Source organism: Cibotium barometz, chromosome 30, assembly GCF_041138505.1.
Source record: "Cibotium barometz isolate CiBa-2024 chromosome 30, ASM4113850v1, whole genome shotgun sequence".
Lineage (NCBI taxonomy): Eukaryota > Viridiplantae > Streptophyta > Polypodiopsida > Cyatheales > Cibotiaceae > Cibotium > Cibotium barometz.
The window spans coordinates 35,513,304-35,523,303 of NC_141075.1; the positions used below are offsets into that span (position 1 = coordinate 35,513,304).

The 10,000-nt window shown below is 39.7% G+C and overlaps 1 long non-coding RNA gene across 2 annotated transcripts in view; it reads right to left on the minus strand.

The window, feature by feature from the left end:
• Nucleotides 1–4,033: 4,033 nt before the first annotated feature.
• LOC147621428 (uncharacterized) overlaps nt 4,034–10,000 on the minus strand; it is a 46,196-nt gene continuing 40,229 nt past the window's right edge. For both annotated transcript variants that reach the window (XR_015269824.1, XR_015269825.1), the window contains exon 4: nt 4,034–4,426. This is a non-coding gene — a long non-coding RNA (uncharacterized LOC147621428). The remainder of the gene's footprint in view (nt 4,427–10,000) is intronic.

A 10,000-nucleotide genomic window follows, 5' to 3' on the forward strand; every position in this document is an offset into this window, starting at 1 on the left:
AATCAAGGATTGAGACTTACTTAGTATAATTAACAAATGAATTAACACTTCAAAACGAAATTGATGCTGCAACTTATGAGTGGGGATGGCATTTAACACTACACTGACATGCATTTACATCACATCATTACACGTGTTTGCAATTAAAAGTTCACTGCATTGCCAATTTGTAGGCAATTAGACACTGGCAAGAGTCAAACTTTGATATGATCTTCACAATGGCATTAGGCACTACCACAAATGTTGAGTTCTTTGGGAAAGGGTTCCAAACCTGGGCCACACAAATGAAGTATCTTCTTGTGCACAAGAAGCTATGGAAATTAATTAAGGAGAATGCACCCACTAATCCAACGGATGATTGGAATGAAAAAGATAAACAAGCACTATCATTAATTGGATTAAACTTGGCCACCAATGTTTTTCATCACATTGATTTCAAAATCATGACAAAACAAGCATGGTATCTCGAAATTCCGTGCTCCAAAAACACGAAGCTTTTTGAAGCCTCAGTGAGACAGCAGAGATTGGAAATGGTGATATTGACATATCCAATTGGGAACCTCTTCAAGAGTTTGTTCATATATGGAGTGTCTCAAAGGAATGTTTGCATTAGAGCAGGGTGGGACACAAAACCATATTTATTTCCAAATGGTGGTTTCTTTGATGGCATCCTCTCTAATAAGTATTGGGAAACATAAAAAAGATACATGTAATGGGACTTCTTCAAACCTGAAGGAGGATTGGTTATGTGTAGAGGATTACCTCAAATCTTGTATGCACACTTTTGAAGGTATGGTTGGTTACTGTATGAAGGATCTTCACAAAAGCCATTTCCAGTTCTTCTGCCATAATATTTCATAAGAAGAAATAACTTGTGGCCGACAACTGTACACTCTCTATGGTCAAGAAGATCTAAAGAACAAGGTGTATACCTATCACCAATCAATTTGTTTGAGCATGCAAGTCTTCATGGAGAATTACATTGCGCGAATAAATTCGATACGACACTTAAAAACACTCTACCTTGAATAATATCAGTTGGGAAGTATTATCCTATTGTATCCTACATAATACCTAAAACAAGGAATGTATGGATAGAAAAAAGCAAACTCCATTAGTTTGAAAGGTGATGAAAGTCCTATGCTTGACACAAAGCACCAACATTGAAACAAATTTTCTACCGGGACATACCAACAAGAAGATACTTCTATAGAAGCAATACAAAAGAAGTAAATCATAGAAGTGATCATGACAATTGTGGTCGACGTTGAGGAGGTCTTGCAAAAGAAGACGATAACAACATTTACTTGTCTGTTTGAAAAAAAACAACAAAGTTCAAGGAGGCGATTATGACTGGACAAGACTATGTGTCTCTCTCTCCTAGTGCTAGAAAATATATGGGTTTGCTAAAGAACAATGATTGCTTTCTTTAGATTACTTCTTTGATAAACAATATCATGTGCTTTGATTTTTTGTTGATTGTTTCTATCTAGAATGTTTCATGGTTTATTTCTATATACAACCTTCAATTTTGCCCTCATTCGAGTGCTCTTTTGTGTAAATCAATATATGCATATTTTGTATCCAATTGGATTGTCCCACTATATTCACACGAATACGTGGGCCTAACAAGAAAGTGCGTTAAGTGATGATATCACTTTTTCGACTTCTGTAACATGACCTTTTACACTCTTAAGTCCATGATAGTTTAACATATGCTTGTAAACAATATTGCCACCTCTGCACACATTAATAAATATGCACACCAAAAAAGACTTAATATACAATATAAACAATTTTCTATACTATGGAAAACCAAATAAAAAACTAATATACAACATAAATTGTTTTCGATATTGTCCCTGTTTTTAGTCATGCAGATGAAACAAGTTCTCCATACCACAACTGACAATGAATAAGAGAATTATCTATATATAACGCTCATACATGCTATAAAAGTAAACTAGTGGGTTGACCAATGCTTCGCACATATATAATTCCTAACTCGATATCTTTAAAACTCCTAGACCTAGGAGTCTACCCCTCCTCTAACCTCCAAATTGTTTCCCAAACCTCCAAATTGCTTCTTTAACCTCCAAATTCTTGCCACATGGCATTTGAAACCTAGTTGTGGTAATATAGGATTGTAAGGAGGAGGTCAAATACATTCAAGGAGCTAGCAATAGTTCAAATTGAATTCTAGTAGTGGAACCTACCAAAATACATTGCTTCTAGTAGTAAGAAGTGCTATTGCTAGCTAGTTTATCTACTATGTCTACCTACAACCAAGCAAAGTATTGCAATGCAACATTGCTACCTACCAGTAGTTAGCTGAAAGCACTACTATCTCTTGCAGTTCCATAGAAGTCTAAAGAATTTTAATCAAAAAACTATGCTAGCATTTACAGCCACTAAACAATAAGCCTTCGTACGGGAATCAACACAGTACATAGATATTGCAATTGCTAGCACTTTAACTAACAGTTTGATTGATATAACTAGCAATCCATCTTTTATCATGGATTTCTAATTGATAGTTTAGATCATTCAACTGCTTGGCTTAAATCAGTTGGACATTGTATCTCATTGCTTTCAAAGCCTTTTAATGATTAATATATAGTTGATGTTACGTTTATTGGCATTACCATCTAGCCAAGGTGATCTTTCACACTATTACAAATGCAATCAGAGGTGAGTTAGCACTCGGCTATATGAGAATCTACTTTTCTTGCAATACAATCCAAGCCACATTAATACTCTCATAAAAAACAACAATGCCCAATTATTATATCTCAACTTTCTAATGATACAAGATGATGCTAAAGTTTTGCAAAGCTCAATTTGGTGCATTTACCCCCAAAAGAAAGGGATATGGAAAATGATAAAGCAATATAGAAATATAATACAATTAGATATGTATTTACTAAAAATGATAGTAGCCAAAACGATGCTTCACCCCCCATTTGATCTCTCACATAGATTCCATCTTCACATGTCTACAGACCACATCTATAGCTTGTCCATTAAATAGATCTCAAAAATACTCACCCATATTCTTCGACTGTGCTTGCATGCTACAACCTCCCTCCAAGAGTAGTGCCACCACCCATGAGTCAATGAAGCCTCTTGCACCTTTCAAGCACACTAGTACCGTTTCACCATCAGCAAGCACCATAGTATATATGGCCTTTTGGCAATAGAAGGCGGTCTTGTCCATTAGCTTCATTCGCGAGTGTGAGATGAATCTGCTACTTGTCATTATAGGTAATGCTTGCAACTATGTCCTCCCTCCATGAACCTACGAGAGTATTCTTGTTGCCTGCAAGTCTATTGCTTGTTGCTGTTGGTTGCACATTTAACACCTAAACAAGTGAAGGAAAGACATTCACACTTCGTTGTTTGGATAAAGTGTGAAAGAAATTCACACTTTACTACTACAAAAGTCTGAAAAGCAATCACCCAATAAGCCTCACTTATGCTTACTTTGATGTTACCATGTCCTAAAGGTGATGTAATGCATTGTTGCTACAATCAGTGATTGAAGGTCTGTGATATGTTGTTACTGCAACCAGATTCTTCTTTTATGCCTTTCGAAAGCAAATTCAAACGTTGGAAAGTAGAAGCAGACTTGTCATGCCATAAGCATGCCCTCCTGCCCCTCTCCTAGCCTACTTGCCACATACCATTGTTGGCTGGGTAGATCTCTCATATACAACTCTGTCCATGGATAGTATATACACACACGTTTGACATATTAAGATCGTCACTTTGGGGATCTACCTTCAACGCAGTGCACGCATGTTCTTTTGCAGTGCATACAACTTACGTCTTGGTGTCTTTCAAAATCACCACAGGTGGGAAGCAGTTGCCATTAGCTGTAATCTTCGATTGCGACAGTAGTTCAATTTAATCTCCATCCCTCTACTTGCTAACTCTTGTTCTCTGTAAATATCTTGTTGTTCGTGTTAGCACAAAAGTTGTAATTTTTTATACGTACAAATTTAAGCCATCGTTCTACTAGAAATAAACAAGATTTCCAAGGGGTAAAAATGTCTTACCCTCCATGACATTGAAGGTTATATTATATCTAACACAAGGTTTGTGAACCATAGAACTTTAGCTATTAATAGCTAAACTCAATGCATTCATTGAACCTTGAGGGGGGCAGGGGGGGGGGGGGGGGCTAAAAAAATTCAAAGCACATCTACTTCCAATCACATGCCTTTACATTATAATTTATGACTTATGCATAAAGGTTCCAGGTGGACTAAAACAGACATGAAACATTGGATCACCTATTACACACCACCACCTAATAGCTTTTACCACAATGGATGAGACTTCCTGCTCCCAAAAACAAACCAAATAGTGCAGCACTTCCAAGAGTGGTTTTCCCTACATGTCGGAGTTTGAGTACTCCCGGAATCTGGAAAAAAATACACTCTTAGCACCTGATACCAAAAACACTTCAAATGCACCATTCAAACCATACACTAATTCATGCAGCCTTCTTCACAAAGGAGAAACCTGTTGTACAATCTCGAACCAGAGCTAAAAATGATAGATCCGGAAGGGCTTGCCAGAGTACTTTTTAGCACACCTCAAACAAGAAAAAGGCTGGAATCACAGCAAAATGCATGCAATTCTGAAGTGAAAAGTGACCAGGGTGACCCTAATGATCCACAAAATTCAGCTTTAGAGGTGCAGGGTAACAAGTTGGTATTCTATTTTGCAGTAAAGAGAGCGACTGAGATGGTCACACTGCACAGCTCTCCACTCTTGATTTTGCATGGTGCTTAAGAACAGGAATTCTGGAATGATTTGCAAGACAGGATCAGAAGAACCAAGAAAAGATCAATACACCTGGGGACCAAAGATCCCCTCCAATGCACGTACTAAAATAAAGAAAAGAAAGTGTCCTACAGACTAAATGCCTAGCGTTTGGAGGGATAGGAGCTCAAGAGTGTCCCAAAATAGCCCCCTGGAACCTTGAATAGCCAAGGCAAGGCTGATGTGTGTGTGTGTGTGTGTAGGCCGCCGAAGACCTGCTCGCCTGCTCCGTTGACCTGCTCGCCTCCTCCCTTGACCTGCTCGCCCCTTTTGGGTGAGCACGTGTGGTGAGGTGCTTGTCCCTGGACTGTATCGGGCTTCATTCCTGGACTGTGTCGGCCTTGCAGTAATCTACGCGACCTTCTGAGTGTTCCCAGATGCACTTTTTTCTCATCGTTAATTTGCTCTTCTTCCTCTCTTCCGCGACCTGTGTGCGTGTATAGGAGTGTATGTGTGTGTGTGCGTGTTTGTCTGTGCCTCGCTACAGGTCACTTTTTTCCCTTCTGTGTAAGTCGCTACAGGTCTCTGTTTTTCCCCTCCTTGTAAGATTGTATTCCAATAGTGCTGTCCCCCTTTTTTTCTGATCTGTGTCTTCCTGCTGAATCGAATAGTCTCGATGGCAGAAACAAGCAAGTATTATGTCAAGAGAGCTCTTTCTCCTGAACCTAAAAGACAATCAAGGGAATCTCTGCCCCCCATAGCTCCTTCATCTGAAGATGCTTCCTATGTGTTTGACATGTTGAATGAGGATTTTCAACAAAGTAGAAGAGAATGGATACTACCTGCTCCGGAACTCACTTACAAGATGAAGTTGCCTTCTCTTGTGCATCCTCTGAAGAAGCTCTCTCAAACTGCAGTCATCATCTTTTTTCCAGGTAAAATACCCTCGGCTAATGATGTGGGACAATGGGTGAATTCTCTCCTAGGTGGATGCTATGTAGAAGGAGTCTATTTTGCCTCCAGAGGATTTTATGAAGTTCATCTCTTGGATGCATTGACAAAACAAAAGATGCTAGAAATGTCCCCTTTATTTTTTGGTCGTCAAATGGTGCATATGATGCCTTGGTCTCCTAATAAGGATTATCAGAATCTCATCAAACATCACTGCCCTGTATGGGTTGAAGTCGTTGATTTCCCAGATTACATGAGAACAGAGCTTCCTGGCTTAGCAATGACATTGGGACAAGTGATCTGTCCCCCTCGTCCCACAGGTAACAAAAATCGTTTTTGCATCTTATGGGATACTGATAGACCAACCCCCTCTTCTATTGCAGTTGAGATTGAGGGTGTTAATTTGGGAAAGAAATGAAATGGGGCATTTTTGCTGGAGCTTGTTTCTCTTGTCACAAGTTCGGGCATCTAGCTTCTGAGTGTCCCTCAATCCTTCATCCGCCTCCTCCAGCTGCCATTCCTCCGCCATCTAATAAAGGAGGTCAAAAGACTTATGTGGAAAAGACTGAAGCTAAAGGAGCAAAGCCTTCAGTTCATACAGGGAACCAAGCCAATTTAGCCCAAAACAAGGATAAAGGAAAAAGCAAGCTAGTGGAAAATAATTCATCTTCTCACGAGTGTTGGCAGAATGCAAAGAAGACGGTGCCTCTCAAACAAAGACCTCTCCAATCTCGCAATTGGGATGCTTCTGCTCCATCTCCTGGTCAACCTTCTACCTCTTCGGACAGCCCCATCTCAAAGGCATGGGTCAATGCAATTAAGAAGGGTATTCCACTTTGTGAAGAAGATGATTTAGTCAGGGAATTGGATTCTGAGGGTCAGCAAGACCCTGTGGCAATGGCAGAGGCTTGATGCCTCCCTTTCTCTTTGAGGACTGCTCATCTCTTGTACATATTTTCATGCGTACTTCTCTTAAATGTTTTTCTTATAATATACAGGGCCTCTGCAATCAGCATAAATGGAGGCTCCTATGGCATTATATAAATAATACTCATCCAGATGTTGTGTGTCTGCAAGAGCATAATCAGCATTCTTTTGCTGGCCAGCATGGGATCTTTTCAGGCTATGATATATTTTATGCAGGATCTGGACAATTCTCTAGGCTGTGCATTTTAGCCAGACATGATCTGCAGCCCTGTGTAGCATATAATGATCCTTGTGGCCGATGGATGATTATCCAATGCATGATCAATGGAGAGATTTTTGAAATAGGCTCCTTGTATGCCTCTCAAATTTCAGCTTCCAGAGCTCAAATGTGGGACTCCATAAACCAATATCCTTGGTCTTCAAATGCTCTACTTTGTGGTGATTTTAATAATTCTCCTCACTGGAAGGACAGTACCACACATAAATCCCATATGCTTCCCTCTGAAATCCAACGATGGGAACATATGACTTCTTCTCTTCATACTGCAGATTTATGGACAGAAACTCACCCTTCGGTTTTGGGATTCACATATCATCATAATGCTTTTACAGAATATTGGGCCAGGCTTGATAGATGGTATCTTATTCATGCTTAGCAATATGATGATTATACATGTCAAATGTGGACTGATTATTCTCAAAAACTATCTGATCATACTCCACTCTGGCTCAACCTTTCTTTTGGTATGCCTCTGGATGATATTCAGCTCTCTTTAGTCAGACATTTGCAGGTTAATCAATTATATCTTTCTCATGAAAAATTCCAGCAAATGATCAGACTGGCTTGTAAGCCATTGTTATCTCATGCTCAGGAGGATCTGGATTTTGCTTGGAACTCTTTTGTACATCGTATTCAAAATGTCATTAAGGAATATGGAAGATGGTACATGGCAGAAACCAGACAGCATATCCAGTGGGCAAAATCATACAAGCAGTCTTTGGTACAGATTAGCCATCAAAGGTCTCTTTCTGCTTCTGAACAGATTTCATTGTCTTGTGCTTCTTCCATAATTGATGCTAATGATAAACGCAAGCTTGCCAAATGGCACACAAGGGCTAGAGTTAAACCTATGCTAGATAAGGGCTGCTCCTCGAAATCTTTCTTTCGAAACTTACACACGTACAGACAAAGTCAATCTATCATGAGAGTCAGGAAACCGGATGGTCTTTGGACCCAGACTTTATCGCAGCTAGAAAAACAATGTCTGGATCATTTTCGGCTTCTTTTTTCTCTACCATCTTCTTCTACATCTCAGGCTGCATTGGCTCGGAGCAGATTTATTGAGCTTGTTTCTCCTATTGTTTCTTTGCAAAAAGCTTCAATGCTGGAAATGTACTTTTCAGATACATAATTGGATGAAGCCCTCAAGCATTTGGGTAAACATAAATCCCCAGGTTGGGATGGTTTGACGGTTGAATTTTTTGTAGCCTTTTGGGCTGAATTGAAGGGTCCAATCTTGAAGCTCGTTAATGTAGCCTGGCAGCATCAACATCTTCCCTCAGCTTGGAAGCATGGTCTGGTTAAGCTTCTGCCCAAAAAACCTCTGTGTGAGACAATGGATGACTGGAGGCCTATCACTTTGATGCCTGTTATATATAAACTTATTGCTAAAATGTTGGTACACCGGATAAAGGATATCCTTCATGATGGACTTCATCCCAGGCAATATGGTTTTGTTCCAAGAAGGCATATACATGATAATATCTCCAATACTCTCATTGCAATGGAATATGCAAAATACTCTGCTCAAGATGTCTTGGTCATGCAGGTGGATGTGGCAAAGGCATTTGATACGGTGCAGTGGGATTATGTTTCTCAAATCATGTCTAAACTTGGTTTTGGGCCAAAGCTAGTTAATGTCATATATTGGCTTTACTCGGATTCCACTGCTCAATGCTTTATAGGGAAACATTTGTCTGAGTCTTGGACTCTAGAACGATCAGTTCGACAGGGATGCCCTCTCAGTGCTCTGTTCTATGCTATTGCTTCGCATCCTTTGCTTCTTTACATGGATCATCTGGTTGATACTAGACAGTTAGAGGGGCTTCAGATTTCTGGTTCACGGCCTTTCATTGCACAGGCTTATGCAGATGATTCATTCTTCATGCCAAAGAACAGTCCTTTGGAGCTTCGTCTATTGATGGATACTCTTTCAGATTTTGGGTTGGCAGCTGGTTTAAAAATTAATTTTCAGAAATCAAAACTCTTACCTCTCAAGCATTGTGACTGGCATGCTATCCTGTGGCCCTGCCAGATTATTTATCCGGAAAGCATAGTAAGACACTTGGGCTATCCCATTGGCTGGAAAATCAGAAATAAGCAACAAATATCTTGGGTGCTAAACAAAATTAAGGACAAATTAGAATATTGGAAGATCTCCACTTGGCCATTACATGTACGGCTTCGAATTGTTCAGTCCATTGTTCTGGCTTATGTCCAATTCTACCTTCCTCTCTTACATTGGTCATCTCGAGATCTTTCTTCTTTTATGTCTCAAGCCATGGAGATTTTTTGGAAAACTAAGCTTCATAAAAAAGCTTTAAGGTTGCTCAAAATGGACCTGCTTTGCTCGCCAAAAATGCATGGTGGTTTGAATATTATAAACATCAAATTTCATGTGCTGGCAAGAAAGATCACTATGCTCAAAACCTTTTTTCAACAAGAGCAGCCTTGGTCTATCATGTTGGCAATTTTGTGTGGTCGGATGCGCACAAATGCTTATGGTCGTTGGTTGGTTGATCCATCGGAAGTAGTACTTGGCAAATTTCAAGGTAAAATCCCTGGTTGTCCATTTTCTACTTCCTTGATTCAGGATTAGAAGAAAGTGCTCTCTCGCATCAAATGGTCTCCCCATCTTGCTTCTATAGCTTCCTCGCTTCGAATGGAAAGCATACATTGGAGTGCTGTTTTTTACTCTCCACTTGCTGTACAACAACCAATCAGTGCTTACAATCTTATGAAATTGGGCATCCGGTTCATTGACGACGTAGTGGATACTAGAGGGCAAATTCTTTCTTTTCCGGCAGCATGCCAACAATACAATCTTGGGATGCATCATAGATCTATATGGAAAGCTATTGCAGATCTCTTACACCCTTTCATTCCGATTCCAACATTGGATGTAAGAGGTAGGCTTCAAGATTGGCATCTTCAATCTTCAAGTTCAAGATTATCCTCTCAATCTTTGCATCTATTGACTTCTATACAGGCTTATCGATTGATATTACCTCCTCCATGGATTGCTCAGCATGCTAATTCTCTTTGGCATCTGGATAAGTCTTTAGCTTGGTG